This window comes from Chionomys nivalis, chromosome 13 (genome assembly GCF_950005125.1).
Source record: "Chionomys nivalis chromosome 13, mChiNiv1.1, whole genome shotgun sequence".
NCBI lineage: Eukaryota > Metazoa > Chordata > Mammalia > Rodentia > Cricetidae > Chionomys > Chionomys nivalis.
This window is the reverse complement of record NC_080098.1, coordinates 57,873,895-57,895,033: the sequence shown is the minus strand read 5'-3', so window position 1 is coordinate 57,895,033 and position 21,139 is coordinate 57,873,895. Positions and strand designations below refer to the sequence as shown.

General features: G+C 45.3%; 1 protein-coding gene across 2 annotated transcripts in view; it reads right to left on the bottom strand.

Annotated features, from left to right (window-relative positions):
* The window catches only part of Hivep1 (HIVEP zinc finger 1), a 134,931-nt gene extending 132,065 nt beyond the window's left edge, over positions 1–2,866 (bottom strand). Inside the window, exon 1 of one of the 2 annotated variants that reach the window (XM_057787314.1) lies at positions 2,765–2,866. The gene's annotated coding sequence lies outside the window, so the exon portion shown is untranslated. Of the gene's footprint in view, positions 1–2,354; positions 2,496–2,764 lie in introns of those variants that run through there. The other variant, XM_057787313.1, reaches the window with a different exon arrangement.
* Between the last annotated feature and the right edge of the window lie 18,273 nt (positions 2,867–21,139).

The window sequence follows — 21,139 nt, the reverse complement described above, 5'->3', positions numbered from 1 at the left end:
AAGAAAGATCTTCCAGAGCATTCTGTCCCCTCTAGCACAGGTCAGGTACTGTTCCAGTTGGTGTAGGTTACTAAAGGGTTGCAATTCCAGTAACACAATATGATCACGTCGCCTTAGCAAAAAAAACAGTCCTTTGTTGTTTTAAGTCTCTGTTGCCTGGGAATTACTTGTTACTGTAGCATAACTTTGTCTGTCCTGACTGTGCCTTTTCAAAAGCAATCTGAAATTCATCATGCCAATATATAATTATCCAGCAGGCAGGTCCAGCCTACAGCCCATGGGCAGTAGCCAAGTTTGACTGGGGATCTCTATGAATTCCACCCAATACAAAATGGCAGACTTACTTAGAACATTACAAGATTTCTTTTGTCCTTTGTGTGTGTGTAACTCTGTTGCAAGGTTCTTGAGCCATGACATTATGTTGCAATGTCAAAAGGCTGAATGCGCCTGAAAACTAACCACCCATATGCCCAAACCAGCAACCCGAGTTCTCTTCTCTTCCATTAGATTCTTTCCCAACAATCTGTTAAAATTTTAGCTTTAACTTCCTGCAACAACGCTGATAAGCAAAGCCCATTATGTTGGCACTAAAGGTGAAATAAAATTTAATTACTAAGCAAACAGAAAGAATAGACTAAGGATGCTTTGTTTAAAAGCTCTTGTATCTATTACTACACACAGCACAAGAGAACATTTAGTGGGTACTAGGGTACTAGTTTTACTGAAGAATTTCTACTTATCACCTAATCTAATCCTAACAACTGGGACAACAGCTCTAATTCATCCGTTTTATATTTAAAACAAAATAGTTTTGGGAGGTTATGAAATCTGCCTCAGATCAATAACTATGGAATGTGGCGCCACATGACTCCGTGCCCATTTCCTCATAGAAGATAACACTTACCTCCTCTAGACACCCCCCTCCCAAAGGGATGAGTGACACAGCAAATCACTGTGAGGACATACTTTGGAATCAAACCAGACAGGTTCGCGACCAGGCTTTACCCCATACTGTGTGGCCTTGTTCAAGGTACTTAACCTCTCTGAAAAGATCAGATTTCCCAAGCTGTAAAACCAGGAAACATTATCCACCTCAGAAGGGGTTGTTATAAGGACTAAGCTAAACAATGTAGAAGCTTTGCCTGCCTCACGAAAATGCTGAAATATTAATTCCCGGGAAAAACGCCTCTAAGGGAAAGAATGTGTCTAATAACCCAGAATAAGGTTTGAGAAATGTATCCTTTCACTTTAGCTAAAACGCATATGGAAAAGGCGGCTACAATTAACGTGCTTGCGGCTGTATTCCTAACAGGGCTGTTAGTCGGCTCAGGCATAGCGCAAACTGATCACAACCTAATGCAGGAGGAAGAATATGAAACACGATGGTCAACGATGGATGATGTCCCTTGCAGCACCAGCTAATGACCTACAAAAGATAGTGCTCCTCAAGAAGGTTCCGACTGCACAGAGAATTTAAAGATAAAGCCTATGAAGGCTCCGTTCCTTATTAAAACTAACGCTTCTAAGCGGTCACAATATTAGGAAGTTTTCAAAGCGTAAACTCTGATTGTAAGCCGATCACGTGACCCCCCACCAGCTTCCCAAGCACAAATGTAGAATATGCAAATTCCCAACCTGTAACAGCTTTGGGCGACCCGGTTTTGCAGCCTCCACCCCCTGTCCCTAGCTGTCCAGCCCACGTTTAAATCCGAGGTGGAGAAGTGGTTATTATCAAAGACGACAGCACCGTAGCGACAAGGAGGAGTGAGCAACCATTCTTTCGGGAAAGAAATATATACTACAAGGTGCAAAAACAGGACACGATCAAAAAGCGTAAAGACAGTCGCAAGGAGAAAAAACATGAATGAATGTGGAGGGCGGAGCCTGGGAAAACCCCTCTGCAACGCTGCACTGAACAAAGCGCTTCGCATGCCAGAAGGAGGGGGGAATGGAAGTGCCAGCTCCGGAAGGAGCCTGGAGTGGATGCGGAGAGCCGGAGGAGGAGGACAGAGCAGGCGAGCGCGGCAGCCTTGAGACTCCTCCTCGCCAGCCTCGCCACCGCCGCCCCCTCCCCTCTCTAGCCGCAACTCCTGCTAGAGCCCGACCCCTCGGCGAGCCCCAGCAGCCCCGCGCCCCTGCCCACCGCCCCCGATCCACCGGCGGCGGGCGCGCGCCCTACCCTGAGAGAAACTACCCAGGTGGCCCGGAGTAAACAGGCACTCCGGGCAAAGAACGAAAGGGAAAGCGAGCCACAAAGCCGGGAGGTGCGGAAGCCGCGGCCTGGTCTCCCGCAGCCCCGCCGAGTCCTCCTGCAAGAAGCGGCGGTGGCGATTCGGGAGACCGGCCCTCCGTACCTGCTGGGCTCGCAGGACCACAGCTCCCGCCGCCCGTGCGGCCAGGACCCGCTGAAGTGGCAAGCGGCTCCCGCACGCAGCATTCCCCTCCGCAAGGTCGGCGCCGGCACACGCGCACACACTCACAGGCATACCCGCGCCCGCCCGCCCGCCAGGGGGAGGTGGTCCCGGCCCCCGCCCCCCGCGCTGCGCTCTCCCGGGTGCAGCGCCCCCACCACCACCGCGCCCGGCCCGCACCCCGCCCGCACTCGTCGGGAGCTGCGCTGCACTTGACAACCGGGACACAAGCAAAACCTCCTCCGGCAGCTCCGTCCCTGCCGCGCCCGGTCCTGCAGCCGACCGTCACCAAGGCGCGAGCAGGGCGCGGGAGGGACGGGGTGGGACGCGGCGGGAGAGCGGCCGGCCTTTACCTCTCCCGGGTGTCTGTGAGGACGGCTGGCAGCTCGAGGGCGACCAGGGCGAAGGTCGGCGGCTTCCCCCGCGCGTGGGCGGGGCGGCAGGGGATCCCCGGGGGCGGCGGGGCGGGGGCTGCGGCGGGAGGGCGGGCTCGCGTGAAGCCGGCCCGGGGCCCCTGCCGCCCCGCCCGCCCGCCCGCCGCAGGCCCCGCCGCGGGGACCCAGGACGCGGGAGGAGGCGCGGCCCGAGGGGCGGGGCAGGGCGGGGCGGTGGAGGAGGCGGGGCTCCGTGGCCGGGGGAAGCCCGGCCGGGCTGCAGTAGGGGGCGGTTGGCCCGGGAGGAGGGGCGGGGCCGGGCGGCGCCCGATTCTCTTTACCGTCTTTTGACTTTCTAGAGCAGGATGTGGGCCGGCCCGGTGACGTCATGGTGTCTCCCAGCCCCGCCCCTCGCCCTGGCCCTTGTCGGGAGGAGGAGGACCCGGGAAGGAGGGAGGGAGGGAGGGGGGACCCCAAGGGGGTTTCCTCAGCTCCACGTAAAGGGAAGGGGAAATCATTGTGAAACTTTAAACTCATTAACTTTTGAAAAATAACTTTAAAAAAAAAAAAAGAGATAGGGGGCGGGGTGTTGATTTGGAGGGTCGCAGCGGGGACGTGTTATTAAGCCCTGAACTGAAACCACTATTTTGGTGGCGGATGTTCTATTAAAAGACCGAGGAAAGCCAAGGTTATTCCGGAGAGAGCCGGTGCTTCCCAGAGCCCAAGTAGGGAGCGCAGTTAACCCCTCCTTGCCTGCCTGACAACTGGGGACTAACCCGCTAGGGAACTTTGGGAGCAGAGGAGGGGGTGCGGGGCGGAGCCACCCAGCGGGTTTCTGGAACTCTGGGGGAGTGAAAGGGAAGACAGACTAATTTATTACAAACCAGAGCTTGACCCCCGGCTGCTAGAAAGTGTTAGAAAAAGGGGGCTGGAAACTTCTGGAAATATCAGCAGAGCTGAGTCTGGGGAAGGAAGCAGGTTTTCAAGGTTAGACATAAAAGTTGGTAGCAGTTTAAATTTAAAAGTTCCACACAGCCGCTAAAAAGCAGGCAGAAGTGACTGATTTAACGGGCCACCTCAAAGTTGGAAAGAAAAACGTGTAAAAAAAGGACGCAAAACAAAAATATTCATTGCTAAACGACCATACGCCTACTAACAGCTGACCATCTGTGCAAACTTGTTTTGTTCCCTTGGGCTTTCATAAAGATGTCTAGGCCGTTCCTGCTAACGGTTGACCCCTAAAATCCCCTGAGGAAGTCCTACCTCTAACTCATTCGAGCTAAGAAAAGCTCAAAGCCCCAGAATGGAAATGATTAAAAATGGAATACTCAGTAATGGCAAGCTTAGAGCCAAAAATAATGTTTTGCAAAGGGGAAAATATGCCTACGAAAAAGTAAATTTGGTCATAGAGCAAAGATCATGCAACTAGAAAGTTCAGATGGTGGGTAACATCCTGTTAGCCCTACAATGAAATAGTGCCATTTTAATATTTCACTGGGCTAGCATCTAGATTATTAAATGAAACACCCAATGGGTCGGATTCACAAAACGCGCAATGTAGCGCCCCTCCCCCAGTTGGGCTGTTTGAATCTAAAGCTACACATACAAGCAGATGTGAACTAATGTGTTAGGGTAAAGACACATTCTTTGTAAGTCGAATTTGTGTTGCTAGGAACGGGAAAACAAAAGCTAAGTGCCAGGGTGCGTTTTTGACTCAATAGTTACCGAACACAGCTGACATATACCCACGGACCCAGTGTCTTCAGGATATAGCAATGCTTTGAACGTTTGAACAAACTGCATATCTGATTTTGAATTGTCATTTCACTATATTTTCTTGATCAGCAAACAGGTATTAAAACTTGTCTCTGAGACAGATAATACAGAACACTTTCCTGGTAAGTTTTCTGAATTTTCGAAACACGGTTTCTTTCATGCCAGAATGCAGGGGAAATGCAGCTATGTTATAATAAATAGCTTGTTACGGCTTGTTTTGTAAATAATAGGTCCTCGGAATATTGCAAATAAACGGAATTGGATGTGTGAACCCGACTAGCCTGTGAGTGGTAAACTTAAGCTTGAACTGTCAAAAATCCTGGAACAAGGGAGATCCGGGTGACGTTCTAGATCAGGAGAGGCAGAGAGGTTCCTAGGGGCCCCTCTGTCTCTACCCAGCGGGCCATGTAAATGTCTATGTTGCTCCCCTTGGGAGAAGTGGGGTCCTGTGGGGACTCTGACCATATTTCTCCGGCTGAACAGTTCAGGGAGATCCCCGTCAATGCTGCGCTGCGCCCGCTCCTTCCCAACCCTGGTTCCCACGCAGCCACCTGGTGCTGCCTGGCTCGGGCTCCCCCTTGGCGCGGCCCCGTGGCTCCGGCCCTCCGCCCCGTGCGGCCACCAGCGCCACCGCCACGCGGAGATCCCGGAGGTTCCTCCCGCTGGCCCTGGGTCACGCCGCCAGTCCCTCCCCTCCACCCTGCCTGCTGGGCTTTCCCGTCCACCAACGAGTCCCCTCCCCCCCACACTTGCCTCCCACTCCGAGGGACCCAACTACAAACCCTTCCCCTCAAGCTCCGCAGCGACTGTCCCCTACGACCCAGCTCTTCCCAAGCCAAGCAGACAAAAGAACCGAGGGAAGAAAACTTACCGAACTGCAGAGCAAAAAGTCTGCTCCCAAGCTTCCTGGGTTCAACTTTTCATTTTAAAAACAACAAAAGCAGAAACCAAAAGCCTCCTAGGTTGGAAGTGGGCGTGAGAGGAAACGCTGGGGGAGGCGCTTGGTTCCCTCGCTGCGCTGCCCCCCCCACCCCCCCTTTTCTGGCCCCTGCTTGTAGCTTTGATGTTATCTGGTGAACCGCCTACGTGGGTTATACCTTGAGCTCAGCGCCTGGTGACAGCCAGACATTCTTCACTGTGGGTGCAGCTAGCAGCCAGTGCAGCAGGTGGGCCAGAGGATGGAATCCCCAGCTCTAACCCAGGCTAGGAAAGGACCTCGGTGGACTCCCTTCCTCACCTGAGCTGAAGAAGGCTCTCCCAGCTAAGTGATCCTGGTCTCGGAACAGTGCTGCTTTTTCTGAGAAGGAGGTCTCCCAGATTACTTTCTTTTTCCTTCCACTCACAGTACAAACTTGTAATGAGATCGTCTGGATGTTTCTCCAGGCTCTGTTCAGTTTTTAGAGCTCAGCTTTGGAAGCGGATATTATTTTCTCTCTGAGATATTCCTGCAGCCTTCAAGAGACAAGAATACAACTCCCAAGATGAGAAACTATAATAATACACTACCGATTCCCCTATGGGTCAAAATACCTGCACGCCCTCCCCCTTCTGTTGTGAAAAGATTGTAACTCTTGGTTTTATTTTATTTATCTGCACCCTAGCTCAATCTAGATATATTTTATTTGAAGTTTCCGGTCTCAGTCATCACGGAGGAAAAATGATTTGAAAATCAGAAACAGAGGGGGCTAGTAATAAAGGAAAGGCGCTGCCTCTCGTTCATCCTCCCGGGCACATGCCCTTTATGACAGCACCAGGCCGTGTTGAGGCCTTGCCCTCTGGGAGTTTACAAATTAATGGAGACAGCACAAACACACGGAAAAATACCTGGAGGGAGAAAAGATAGAAGCCACAGCTTATAAACAGCGCCAATTAAAGTTACACAGGGTTATTTATATGACTGCTGAGCGATCTTTGGGTGGAGGGAAGGTCTATGGAAAACAGTTCCAGAAGAGGGTGAATCCTCAGTAGAGTTTTGAGGGAAAGTTCAAGATGTGCCAGTAAGATAAGCACCCTTCTCAAGCCCAGAGAAGTCAGCGCCAGGTGAGGAGAGAACTGTGACGGGTTATTTTCCTTCTGCTGCAATACAGTCCTGGTGACTGGGGAAGGAATGACTGACACCCAAATTAGGACACTCTTGAGAGGGAGAGGGAAGCTTCTTCCAGATGGGAGCCGCCATGCACCTGGGCTGTCCGGCTAGGCTCTTCTAATAGTAGCTGTGAGGTAGTCAGAATGAATTGGCACCAGGCAGTTCGAGAAGAGCCAACTCATTCATCGTTTGGAAGGAATCAAGACATGATACTGCAAGCAGTTGGTAGCCGTTTGGAGACATCTGGACGGAGAATGGTCTTTTTAAGCAAAAGTTGTTGTGGCTGATGGATTTGGGATCTATATGGGAGCTGGGAACAAAGACTACAGCAATTGTCACCCTAGCTGCAGTCTTGAGAGCGGGAAGGGTGGTAACCCCCTTCCTTTTCCCACTTCTCCTTCATTCTAAAATGTTAAGTAACCTTCCAGAAGCCATGGAGTTAGTGCATGGTACATTCATGACTGGGAGCCAGAGAACATTCGGATGGTTAAAGCCATCACGGCTGTATTTTATGGGAAATGGACTATAATAACTTCATAATATTCTGCATCTGCGGAGCAGAAAAGAAGTCCTTGTTTAGAAATCTACAGCTATTCAGGTTTTTAAGAAATCGGTGCATGATGTCATAAATGTGTAACTGTTGGGATCTTTGAGGCTGGAAGTAGTGAAGGGAAGCTGTGTTTGGGTTTGAACACATCTAATTTTGAGAAGGCTAGTGTCCCCCGCATTTGTTTGATCCACACTGCTTGGCTCCATTGGAAAGTGCCTAGTTTAATGTTAAGTACAATTGTTTCGTGAATATTCTTTGGTGCACTATCTGTTAAACAGTCTAGAAGGAGGGTAGTTGTGATTGACAGATATACTACATGCAGTTCTCAAAATTCCCTGTGAACTGAGTCCTGGAGAAACATGAGGAACCGGTGAACAGCATTCTACATAACCAATCCCTGCTGACCTGTGATCTCATTATGTAGCAATAAGTAGAACAATCTAAGACACTGTAGCAGCCTACTCTGGCCTCCAATGTAACAAACTATCAGAGACTGGAGATCTTAGGCAGTATGCATTTATCCCCTCCCGGTTCTGGAGGGTGAAAGTCCAAGATGAAGTTTGTAGCAGATTCCTTTCTATTGCTATCTGTCTTCCAGGTCTGCAGATGGCGGCCTGCTTGGTTGAGTCTTCATGTGGCCTCTCTGGCTGTGGTTTGTATGCATGGAAGAGGAAGGGAAGAAAAGGTGATAGCTCTGGTCACTCTCCCTATAAGGACACTTCAGTAGATAGAAGATGAGACCCCCCCCCCAGTAGTGGTCTCCAGATGGTGGCTCTGTTTGGGGAGCATGTGGAACCCTTAGGAGGAAAAGTCCTGCTGGTGGAGTGAGTGACTAAGAGCAGCCTAAGGTTTTCATAGCTGGCCCTGCTACCTACCTTCTATTGGCTTCTTTTCTGAGAGCAGTAAGATGGCAAGGGGTCTTGGCTGCACACTGCCACTAGCACAGATTCAGTGTCTTCCCCTCTGAGATGGACCACACCCTTAAACTATGTGCTAAAGTACTAATCCTATGGGATGAAAGCTCGCATCTATGATATTATTTTAACTTCAATTGCTTATAACGTCCCCGTTTCCATATACAGTCTCTGCGGGCAGTAGCTTTCCTGAACAAGGGTAGTGGAAGACACAATCAGCCCTGTGGCTTGCAAGAGTTTTGTTTTGAGGTTCTTTTGTTTCATCTGAGACACTGTCTCTCTATGTAGTCCATGCTGGCCTAGAGCTCACAGAGATCCTCTGGCCTCTGTCCCAGTGCTGGGATTAAAGATTGTTTAATCTTTAGGCCACGATGAGTTTTTTCTTCTTCTTCTTTTTTTTTTTTTAAAGGATCCTGAACAGTGGAGTTTGTGCAACCTAGAAAGGGGGTGCTGCCTGCTTTCAAAAAGATCAGGACTTTCTTCTAGACTTTTGCTACTGGGAAAAATTACTACTAAGAAACTCTTTTTGTTGGTTGGTTGGTTGTTTTGAAGTAGGTTCTCTCTAAGTAGTTTTGGCTGCCTTGGAACTCCATAGGGAAACAAGGATGGCCTCATTTTCACAGAGATCCTCCTGTTTCTGCCTTCTGAGTGTTGGCATTAAAGGTGTGTATCACCACACCCGGTTTACTCCTAAAATAGTGTTGTGTACTCTACACCTTAACATTCTTCAGAAAGGGCATCAGCCTCCTCATGGAAAGCCCTCTGTGTACACAGGTGCAATGGTAAATAAATCTTTTTTATGGGTTGCCAAATGACCAAGGGGTTCTCATTTCCCTGAATACATGTAAATTAAACATCATCCTATCTAATGGCTGCCTATCTCCTCCCATATACAAACTCTGTCTTATCACGCCATTAATTTCTTTTGTAATATCTAACATACTAGAATTATCTAATTGGTTTCCATGTATATTATTTCTCAACCCTTGAATACAGGGGCCTAAACGGGACGTAGGCATGCACAACTTCAATCCCATAGCTCCAGAGGTACAAGCAGGCAAATCTTTGTGAGTCCGGGGGCTAGCCTGGTATACGGAGCTAATTCCAGGTAAGGCAGGGCTACCCAGAGAACCCTGTCACAAACAAACAAAACTAGAATACAGGGCTTGGAATGAGTGGAGCTGGTTGGTCCCCCATTGTTTCAGTTCCCACCTAAAACAATGTGGGAACAAATGTCTGTGGGATGAGAGAACGCTGGAATCTGAATGCCGCTCATGCCGCTCATCTTCCCCGTCAATATAAATGAGCTCTTTCCTCTCACATCATCCTTTTATAAACATTGTCTAAACTTCCATTTCTGGACTCAAAGTTATATAACAGAGCTTAAAGAGCTCCACGCAGGTTGCACAGGAGGCCGCTGGAATTCAGAATAGCCCCAAAGTATACAGTGTCACCAGCAAAGTACTGAGAGAACACGAGTGGAGAACTCGCAGACTGTCTTGCTCCTCCCAAATGCTTTCCTTTACGCTCTGTCCCGGTTCTCACCAGCCACTGTATTGCCTTTTGCTTGCTTATAATCTTTATTCTCAATTGTAGAAACAAAAGTTCTCCCTACTGTGTTTTGATAGAGTTTTAGCAGCTTAGCATTTTGTGCGAATGGAAGAGAAATGGAGAGATGCCAAAAGAAGGAATGGAGGAAGCGTTTGTCCATTAAAAAGTAAGAAAAAACCACTGTGGATAAAAGTTTAAAGTGTGTGTGTGTGGAGATCTCACCTAATTCAACCCACACGCCTCACCTTTTCTCTCTGGCTGCTCTAATTGTTGGATTAAGAGGTTTAAAAAGCAAACCCATTCTTAGTGAGGAATGGAAGGAAAGCATGAAGCAATTAGTACTTCCTAGTGCTTGCACTGCTGGGTCGGAACGTGGTCAGAATGCCCCATGGTGAGCAGTGTCTTGCAGAACCATAAGAGAGGCTCCAGGAAGAGAGGCAAGGGCCTTTTACCTCAGGTGCATTTGTTCCCTGGATTGTTCTTGGATGTGATCCCATGCTTCCTGTGACAACCATTCACATTTTCACTAAATTTATGAGATGTTTATTCTTGTCGGATGTTAGAACATAGCTTTAGAACCCAATCTGGTCAGTGAACCCCGAATCTGGATATGGCTTTCTGCCTTGCTTTCACAAGTAGAATCTATAGTATGCGCCAGGCAATTGTGTTTAAATTGGTCTGTCCTAAGAAAGTTCTGGAAAAGGGCTGTTCTGGTAGTATTTAGCATGTGCTTACTTACATTTATTTTACATGTTTCTGATCATGTTTTTCTCACCATGTCTTTCTAAACTCAAACAACCTTCCTTAGATGATGCTTCCTCTAAAACTAAAGTGAGGTTGTCTGCAACATAAGACTGTGGTCCACCCCATGCCCTCAGGGCCTCGGATCCCAGGTCCAGCAGACAAGATCTGCTCAGATGGGCTGAAAAGTCGACACTGCTGCTGGAATATACATCCATAGGTAAGACTCCCGGTGTCTTTAGACCTCGCTGAGATTGCCCTTTCCCAAACCTCCCAGGCCAACAGTTTCCAACTCTCAATATTGGGTTCTACAAAGCCGATCCCACATGCCCACTCATTGAATCAGATTTTTGCAACTGAATTGCTTCAGGCAAACAACCATTCAGCCATCAGTTTTTCCATCTGCCTAATTCTCCACTGTATTATTCTGTACTAGTTTGTCAATTCTTCTGTTTAGAGAAGCCACGGTTATGAATTTGTGACTTGGGGTTCATTGGCTCCCCCCCTCCCTCCACTGTGGTAATTTGAATTATGCCAAAATGTCTTTGGGTATTGGTATAAAGGAAGCCAAGAAAATCAAAGTCAACTTGGAGAACAAGAGTTTCATGGAAAGAGCTGACAAAATGAAACGAGTGTTAACACTCCATTAGAGAGATGAGCTGGAGGAGGGAAGACAGAGGCTAGCCACTAATGACAAGACAGTCATGGCTCGTGGACAGTGTTTATCTGTTTCTAATACTTTTAAATTTTTCAGCTATTTTAATTTCTGCAAGAGGAGGTGGAAGTTTATTCATGGGAGATGATAAAAATAAATGTAACAAGGGTTAAAATAAGACATCTAAATAAGGTTAGGGCGTGGGGGGGGGGTTCAGCCTGCCAGATGGCTATTTAACCTAAGACAGTATAGATCTTATTTGAAAGGTCTTTTTGTTTTGTTTTGGTTTTGGTTTTTTGGCTACTAATGGAGTGCACACACGAGGGCTGGTAATTATAAAAAATATTGTTGCAAGCAGCAACTGTTGGCACAGTCTCAGTATGGAGTGCTCAGAGCCAGAGTAACAAGACATGCACACATTTGTCTTCGACTTGCTACTAATACAACTGTGGTTCCTGACCGCTGTGGATCCTTCTGGTTGTAAAATTCCATCCCTCACATAGTAACATAGTAACAGGAGAGTCACAACAGTCCCCTCCCCCTTCCCGGGCTGGGATGGTACAACAGTTTCCTGACAGTGTTCTCTCAGAAAGTCCCATAGTCCACCACAGCGAACAAAATAAAGCGACTTCCAGGAAAGTAAGGCAAAAGTTGCCTGCTGATACCTCTCCCGACGTTTTACACTTCTAAGGGCATAGTCCTCTTTTAGCAAAATGGTGTACAAGAGGGGAATGGTTCTTCCAAAAATATTTTTCTACTGTCTCAATAACCATGCATTCTTTGGGGGTTTCTAGTGTGAGTAACTGATAATCCTGTAGCCATTTGGATACAATAAAAAAAAAAATTCACGCAAGTTTTTTTTTCATTAAAACCTCTAAGATTTCTTCTCAAAAAATCTCAGATTGTCTTAATTTTTAAAACACGACATTTCCCAACCAAAAAATACTATGACAGCGGCTCATGATTCATGACCCTCAAAGGCCAATCCTCAGTCTATCACCTTGGAGTCTGATATAGATATGAATAATTTACATTGGTATGGATTTTAAGGTCAATTTTGTTATATGTAATTTTACTATGTTAAAGTTAAAGCCTTTCTTTTTTGTTTAAACAGAAAAAGGGGAAATGATGGGGGTGGGTCTTGTATTTATCTGTTGCTTTCATTGGTTAATTAATAAAGAAAACTGCTTGGCTCTGATAGGACAGAAAATTAGGTAGGCGGAGTAGACAGAACAGAATGCTGGGAGAAAGAAACCGAGTCAGTGAGTCACCATGATTCTCCCACTCCAGACAGACGCAGATTAAGATCTTCCCTGGTAAGCCAGCTCGTGGTACTACACAGAATATTAGAAATGGGTTATATCAATATGTAAGAGCTAGCCAATAAGAGGCTGGAACTAATGGGCCAGGCAGTGTTTAAAAGAATACAGTTTCCATGTAATTATTTCGGGGCATCTGCTCTCAAACTCTTGGGAAGCCTGAGTAAGAATAGGAAGTATTTAACTGAGAAATCAGGGGCTGGGGATGTAGCACAGTAGGTAGAATACTTGCCTAATGTGTGCACACCCCGGGGTTTGATACACAGCACTACAAAAACAAACATACAAATACTAAAAATAAAATTAAAAAGTGATTGAGAAATTCTGAGGTGTTTTGGAAATACAGGATGGAGTTGAACAGTGTGGTTGGTATTCTTGCTATTGACACTTTCCTGAAGCTTCCCTGCTTGGGGGAAGGGGCAGAATATATGGCAATGTTAAGACCATGGCATGTACTATTGACCAGTTGGGTAACAACTGAGTAAAAAGAAGCAGTCTACTATGTTATTCTAGATGTTACAGAAAAGAGAAAGATATCTTAATGCCACTTCCATGGCCAAATTCCAACCCAGATACGTTGCTGATTGGCAACCTAAGTTGAAATATGTTAATAAACACTTTGCATTGTCCTCATGGGTAACATAGGTTGTAATGATGACCTGCTTCCTAGAGAGGTTCTACGGAGGAGCACAGTGTGCTCATTAAGTGATCTGGAAGTAACTATTTGCATAAATATCTAATTAAAGACCTTTCCCTTTAGCCTTTGTGACGTGTGTGTGTGTGTGTGTGTGTGTGTGTGTGTGTGTGTGTGTGTGTGTGTGTGTGTGTTGGATCCCTTAGAGCTGTAATCACAATCCACCCGACATGGGAGCTGGGAACCTAACCCATAATCCCTACAAGCATGAACTGCTTAGTGGCTACGTCATCTCTCCAGCCCCCAGGTGCCCTTTTAAGGAAGCCTTTATTGCCTCACTTGTACCTACTTGCCATTCCTCTGTGCTGTTTCCTTTTTCTTTTTTGCTTCTTCATTTGAAGTAAAGAGCTTATTCCTAACCCCAAGAATGATTACATACATTAGATTATGTGAACGTGATGAGACATCTGCCCTCAAATCCACTTATAATTATTTCTATTAATATTTACAAGTGTTCTCATCTTTAGATGAGAAATACTACTTTCTTTTACCTTATTGCCCCAACACCTGGCTTCTTGAATTTAGATTTCTTGACTAATTGCAATCAGAATTATCTCTTTACAGCCGCCTACATCCTGCAGTTCTGACCTCAGCTCCAGCAGTGCCTTCCAAGCCTGCTTTTTCTCAGAACCAGCCCCCCCTCCCCTCCCTTCTCACCCTCCAGCTTCAGGCTTTGTTCTGGCATTTAGAAAATTTGTACAGACCTAATGTGACACATTGTAAATTTTTTTCCCAATCTTCTTCAAAAGATAGCTAAAGATGAAAAGCAAACACATCTCTATTACATTTCATAAAAGGCTCAGTAGCAGGTTGCTCCCAAGGCCCTCTGGTGCTGCCAATATTAACATCTAAGGGTATCTGGGGGGAGAAGGCAGTTGTCCACCATGACATCAACTTGGCAGAGAAGGCCAGAGTCCAAACATGCCTAGCTTCTTTTAACCAGACACACCACCCTAATTATCTCCTCCAATAATGCTTTGATCCTGTGACTCCCTTCCCTCACACTACAAAGCCCATGCTCTGCAGCTAGATTTCAAACCTCAGTGTGATCCAACAGATCATGTCCAGCCTTCTCTTCAGCCACTTCCCTAATGAGGACCTTGTTCCCCTGCGTGGCTCCATCCATCTTGCCTGCAGTTGTGTTTCGCTCCCTTCTCCCCTATCCCTCCCTTCCTCCCTCCCTCCCTCCCTCCCTCCCTCCCTCCCTCCCTCCCTTTTGCCTCCACATTGCCCCTGTGACCAATGCCTGCTTTCACCTTTGACATTTGAACCCTGCCTTCTTCCATGCTCTATATGGCCATGCAGAAAGCTGGCCTCCTCTCAGATAGCTACATAGTTGCATTGATTTTGTGGCTCTTACTGCTGATCTTTGATGCAGCACCAATAAACCATTGATTCTTTAACTTCAAATGGATTGCAGTGGCCTTTATACAAAGCAGCTAAGGCACACATACACACACACAAACACGCACACACACATACATATGCACATGCACACCCCTCAAGAAAACAACCAAAAGATCACGAATGTTCCTTTTCCCCCCAGAAGGATGATTCATGATTAACCAGGACACTCAACTAATAACTTAAAAAGAGAGAAGATTCAATCTAGCTCAGGGCTTTGGAGGGTACATTCTACAGTAGGTTGGCCTGTTGCTTTAGGGCCTGTGGTGAGACAGCATCATGGTGGACTGTGTTTGGCAGATCAAAGCTGCTCCTCTCATAGTGGCCAAGAAAAAATAAGTGAGGAGAGAGAGAGCTGGATCCTCAAGTACCATTCCTTCAAGGCAGCACCCCTAGTGACCTAACTTTGTTACAGTAAGCCCCATGCTATAAAGGTTCTTCCCACTACCAGTACTGCTATCCTGGAAACACACTCTAGCATAGGGGTCTTTAGTAGAGGATGCTGTGGACTCACAACATTAACTACTCACCTATCACTTCAGTGTTGCTATGACCGGCATCTTCTGTTTCTTCATTCTGGTATAGACAATTCATGCATCTATTATAGATACCCTCCCATTTGTCTTCCTTCCTAATTAACAACCAATTCTATATATCAGCTATGACCTCTCCATCCAAGGAAATGTGTAATATTCTATTGATTATCTACTTTTGTCTGTTTGGGTGAAACCCTTTTGCTCTTTAGTGCCTACTACTAAAGAGATGATTTGGGATCATATCAGTAGAGTACAAACTAGGCTAAAGAATCTATGGTTTGTAGACAAGTTTTATAATCATGTACTTTGTGATAATAAAAAGTTAATTATAAAACTCAACTTTTAGGCCATCTTTAATCCATTTTCTTACGGGCTCCTTAATTAATTGACAGTTTTTCCTCTTAAGGTGGTATGGTGAAAACCACATAACACCTCTGATCTAGAGGAAGCTTCAGTAGTCTTTAGTCACAGCATTTAGACTTTCTGTTCTAGGCCTCTCTCCATCCTACAGCACAGGCTGGATGTGCTGGCTCTCACTGTAAGTAATCAATTTGAGAACAAATTCAATGTGTACATTTTGTCTCTTTCTACTTTATCTGTTCAAAAATTGTGTGATTATTTGCCAGAGCATTACATCTTAGTAAAAATTAGGAAAAAAATATTTTGAATTGCTTTTTGAGAAAACATTGAGACATGGTCAGCACCTATAGATTAGAAACTTTCCAAAATGTAGTATACGCACATGCGTGCATGCTCCCTCTCTCTCTCTCTCTCTCTCTCTCTCTCTCTCTCTCTCTCTCTGTCTCTCTCTCTGTCTCTGTCTCTCTGTCTCTGTCTCTCTCTCTCTCTCTCTCACACACACACACACGGTCCCTTCAATGATTGCTTTGAATCTTGAATAAAAACAGAGTCACAAATCCAGAATCTACATGTTGGTTTAATCTTTCTAATATGATGATCAACTACCAAACAATGAATTAAAATAATTTTCTAGATGAGACAGTGGAAACGATACACTGAATGCACTTGGTTGAGCCGTGTAACACAAGAGGCGACTCTAATCTAAACCAGGAACTAGTAGTAATAATGGATCAATGCTGCTTCATCAATTGTATCAACTCAAAACTGTTATCACAAGAGTAAAATGAGAGCTAGGAGAAAGGGGTACACATGGATTTGCTGTGGGAGCTCCTTTGGCCAATAGCCTTTAAGATACCAGCCCACTTGGGCATGGTTTCTTATACAATAAATGCAGCTGTAAAGCTTGTGCTCGCTCTCTTGCTTCTGGCTCTCACTTCCGGCTGCTGCACTCTGTTCCTGTTCCCCATTCCTGCAGAGGACTGTGATCTAGGACAGTGATCTGTGAGCCTCCCCTAAATAAATAACCCTTTATTATATGTAATTCTGAACTAGGGTGGGATTATTTTGTATCTTCTGCCATTATCTGGTGACCAAGGTGGGGCACAAACCTATGACCCTGAGATTAAGAGTCTCATGCTCTACTGACTGAGCTAGCTGGGCTAGTGCTGTGGGACAATGGTCTTTTATCCTGCCACTTGTATTTTAATAAAACGCTGATTGGCCAGAGCCAGGCAGGAAGTAGAGGTGGGGTGACAAGAACAGGACAATCCTGGGAAGAGGAAACATTCAATCTGGAGTCATCACCCAGTCAGAGAGGAAGCAAGATAAGAATGCCTTGCTGATGAAAAGTACTAAGCCACATGTCTAACACAGACAAGAATAATGGGTTGATATAAGATGTAAGAGTTAGTTAATAAGAAGCCTGAGCTAATTAGGCTAACCAGTTTATAATTAATGCAGGCCTCTGTATGTTTCTTTGGAACTGAAAGGCTGTGGGACCTGGTGTGACAGAAACCTCTGTCAACATGGATTCTCAGTACTTTATACCTAAACTGCTTAAAACAATGAAGCTTTATTTATTTTCCTTTTCCATGTGTGATATATGTAGAATTTGTGTAATTGTGTGTATTTATGTGTGTGCCTCCAGATGCACATATACCTGAGTTATCATATGTGTCAGGGCGACATAGAGCATGTTCCTCATTTTCTCTCTAACTTATCTCCTGAGGCAGGGTCTTTCACAAAACTTGAAATCCATTTTTGCAGCAAGGCTGCCTGGCCACACAACTGCTAGAATCTGCCAGTCTCTGCTCACCCAACACTAGGGTTACAGGTGTGTGCTTAGATTTTTACATGGGTACTAGGAATTTGAACTCAGGTCCTCAAGCTTTTACAACTTCCTGAATGAGCCACCCCATCCCCATTTAAAAAGGTATTTATAAAACTGTTGTCTCTCGGCCGGGCAGCGGTGGCGCACACCTTTAAACCCAGTACTCGGGAGGCAGAGACAGGCGGATCTCTGTGAGTTCGAGACCAGCCTGGTCTACAAGAGCTAGTTCCAGGACAGACTCCAAAACCACAGAGAAACCCTGTCTCAAAAAAAACCAAAAACAAACAAACAAACAAAAAAAACTGTTGTCTTTCAATGCAGTTTGATCCAATAAAATCTTCAAAGACAGAATACAAGAATTTTTCCTATCTTGTTCATTTCTTTATTGTACTTTTTATCCCAGAAAGGCTTCCTGCTATCCCAGAAAGTTTTTTGTTCTGTTGTAACTCTTTCTATCCTCAAGCATTTTGTAGTAAATAGATATTCCTTTATTCAAGTTGAACGCAGACATGTCAGAGAGGTTACCATTCTACACTGTGTCTTCCATGTCCCTGTCTTCAGATGATTGAAGGTTTAGAGCAGTGGTTCTCACCTCTTTGGAGGTCAAATGACCCTTTCACATGGATCAGATATCAGATATCCTACATATCAAATATTTACATTGCGATTCATAACAGTAGCAGAATTATAGTTATGTTAGCAACATGATAATTTTATGCTTGGGGGTCACCACCACATGAGCAACTGAATTAAAGTGTCACAGCACTAGGGAGGTTGGACTAGAGACTTATGTCATTGTAAGATATGATATGAAATGCTATCTCTTAGCTTCTGGTCTCTCATTCCAAGAAGCAAAAGCTTTCAGTTCTTTAAAGCCAGTCATTGTATATTTGCATATGTTCAATATAACCTAAGCATCCTTCTGAATTTTGACTTTTGAATATTAGATATTGTCGGTGACGTCTCACTCTCAAACAGCTTTGATCTCACTTTCATCCACATTCTCAATCCCCAGCACACATCCATGTGCCCCTGTGGAGCATCATTTGATTGAATCATCAGTCAGTATTTAGTGTCATCCCCATGACCATGAATGTCGCTGAGGATATGGTTCCAAGCCAATCCGCACACCCTACTATGATTTCCTCTTATTTCAATTTCCTAAAGAAAACCCTTGATTTATATTTTTACTTGGATAAGTATGCATTTATTAATTCATCCTATTAGCTAAGCATATCAATACACTTAAATTTGAAGCATATAATATTAATCTTGCCTTATGGAACATCTCTGGTTTTGCTTGTGATGGAATTGCACAATGTCATCCAAGCTGGTCTTGAAGTGCCACTCCACCTACCTCAGTTTCCCCTGGGTGCTAGAGTTACAAATGTGAGCAAACACGCCTAGTTTTCTATCCAAGCTTCTAAGGTCTGACTTGCTAGTTTTGGGGGTACCCTTTCACAGCCATCCTGACAGTTGCCTTCTCTCTTCCCCTACCAGACAGCCATCACCTGAAACCCATGCCTTTTTTCTTCGGAGTTTATCCCCTTGTTTTGGGTGTGTCCTCCCTCCAGGGCCTTCTCAGAAAAAGATTCGATTCATGGAAAACAAAACTCTTGAAGACTTTCCTTCAAGATTACCTTCATCTGATGCTCAGGTTTAACTTACACTTACATTGAAGAGAGAATTCTAAGATAGGAAGACTTTTTGCCCAGTGTTTTGTAGGGACGGAACCCATGGCTTGTTGAGTAGTTCCCGGATGCTCTGAATCTCCATTGTTCGTGTGAGATGCCTTTTTTCTCAGTGCTCAGAGTCAGTTTTCTTCATCCACATATTCTAATTTCACAGTGACATACCTAAATTTTTATTATTATATTTCGGGCTCCCTTGGTCAAAGTTTGGCTTAAAATATAGTGTTATTTCATTTGGGGAAAATATTTTCAAGTTATACCTCCATCATTTTCTTACCCACCTTTTTTTGGGTTCTTTCAGGAAGCAATCAGACATTATACCACCTGGGCATCGTCACCATTTTTCTTTTCTTTTCTTGTCTAATTTTCTACTTTCACTTCTCATTTGAAAATTTTCTCTACGTTGTCTTCTAACACATTCCTTGAATTTCTTCATTTTTACAATTCTATCTTTAATATCTAAGGACACCTGCCTAATATTTTTCTAAACACCCCTTTCTTCTTCCTGTAAACATCTTACTCTGGAATGTTAATGGCAGGTTTTGATTTTTACTCTTCCTCATACTGTCTGCTTTTTCCTGTTGCTGTTTCTCCAATTCTCTTCCTCTTATGTGAGATCCTGGTAACCTCCATCTCACTAGGAATAGCACCCCAAAAGCTGAGTCAGAGCTGGAAGCCGGTCTGCACTGACCGGGAAATTCCCTGCAAGCTGGCCTGGTTTACACTTCTTTTGAAGTCTTTACAGTCAGTGTTTTCAGATTTGTCCTCATGGACTAGTCAAATTACTCCGAAAAGAGTTAGTGTATGTGTTTGTGTATTCCAGACTACAAAAGGATTTAAAAAATGACGTTTCAGCACGTAGTTGTAAATTCAACCTCACTGACCATGGTACCCTCTTGTGTGTCTGACTCTCAGAAGTCATCCTTTCAACGCTGGTAGACTGTAGGATCTGTTACCAAGAGACCAGAAGAGGGTCTTGAGGTCCAGCTGGTGGGTTTGTTTGTTTGTTTGTTTGTTTGTTTGTTTTTTGAGACAGGGTTTCTCTGTAGCTTTGGAGCCTGTCCTGGAGCTAGCTCTTATAGACCAGGCTGGCCTCTGCCTCCCAAGATTAAAGGCTTGCACCACCACCGCCCGGCCCCCAGCTGGCTGGCTTTTTATCTCACCTGCAATGCAACTTCCGGAGTAACCCAATGCCCATTCATGAATCTCCATTTTGAAATTCCTTTTTAAAAGATAAGAAAAGGGGGCTGCTTAGCTTTCCGCACAGTCAGCTGAAGATTCTTTCCCTGACCTGGTTCTCGCTACTAAACTTTGATTACATTGTATACTCATATTTAGTTTGCATTTGTAGCTTTCTTTGTGCCTCTCAAAATGTGTGTCGTCACCTGAGTGGGAGAATTAAGCTAAAAGCTGCTGGTCTGCCGCCTGTAATCGAATGTCTGGCAGTATCCAGTCCCAGGGCCCAGAGGATGAGTCTTATTGTTCAGCAAGAAATTATTCTAAAGCGTGATTGTGTGTGGAAGCCACACTTCAAGAGAAGCGTAATTACGCTCTTAATTTATATCTTCTCTGGGAGAGGAGCAGCATTTTTAAAACTTTTCTAAAAGCCGGGGCACATCTGTTTTTAACCTTAAATTTTGGTTAATGAGCACTTCCTCCTTTTTGTCTGTTCCTTGTCAGCCTGGCGTAGTGGGCCTAGGACTCTGCAGCCAGTTGTCTTTGCTGTTCTGAAGTGTACCTGTGCCTGCGAGGTTCCTGCAGGTTAGATTTTGCTGCCGAGAAAGCTGCTGTAGCTGGCACTGAATTTCAATGACTTCCTGCAGGCAAACACCTGGAGGCAATTACCTGTACTCGCCTGCCGGCAGACACATGTACAGTTTGGATGGGGGAGCTATCTGTATGAGTTTAAGAAGGGGTGGGGGTGAATTTGCTTTGTGTAATGTTCTGCTTGTGTCTAGGTTATCCAGCCTGAGAATTTGCCTTTGCCCAATTATGTGTTAGTTAAACCGTTTTTCCCCTCATCATAGAATGGGAAAATGTAGTTTTTGTTCAGCCTTTTTTTCTTCTGCGTGGTCATAGACTCCTTCCTTTTCCTTCTCAGGATATGGGACCATGGTAATGGGGAAAGAAATAAGGAAGGGTCAGCGATCTTCGTTTTAATGTGAAATGACAACGCTTTAACTTGACATTCTTTAATAACAGACCTGTCACTCAAAAGAAAAAAATAGGTCAAGGCTGAGGACAGT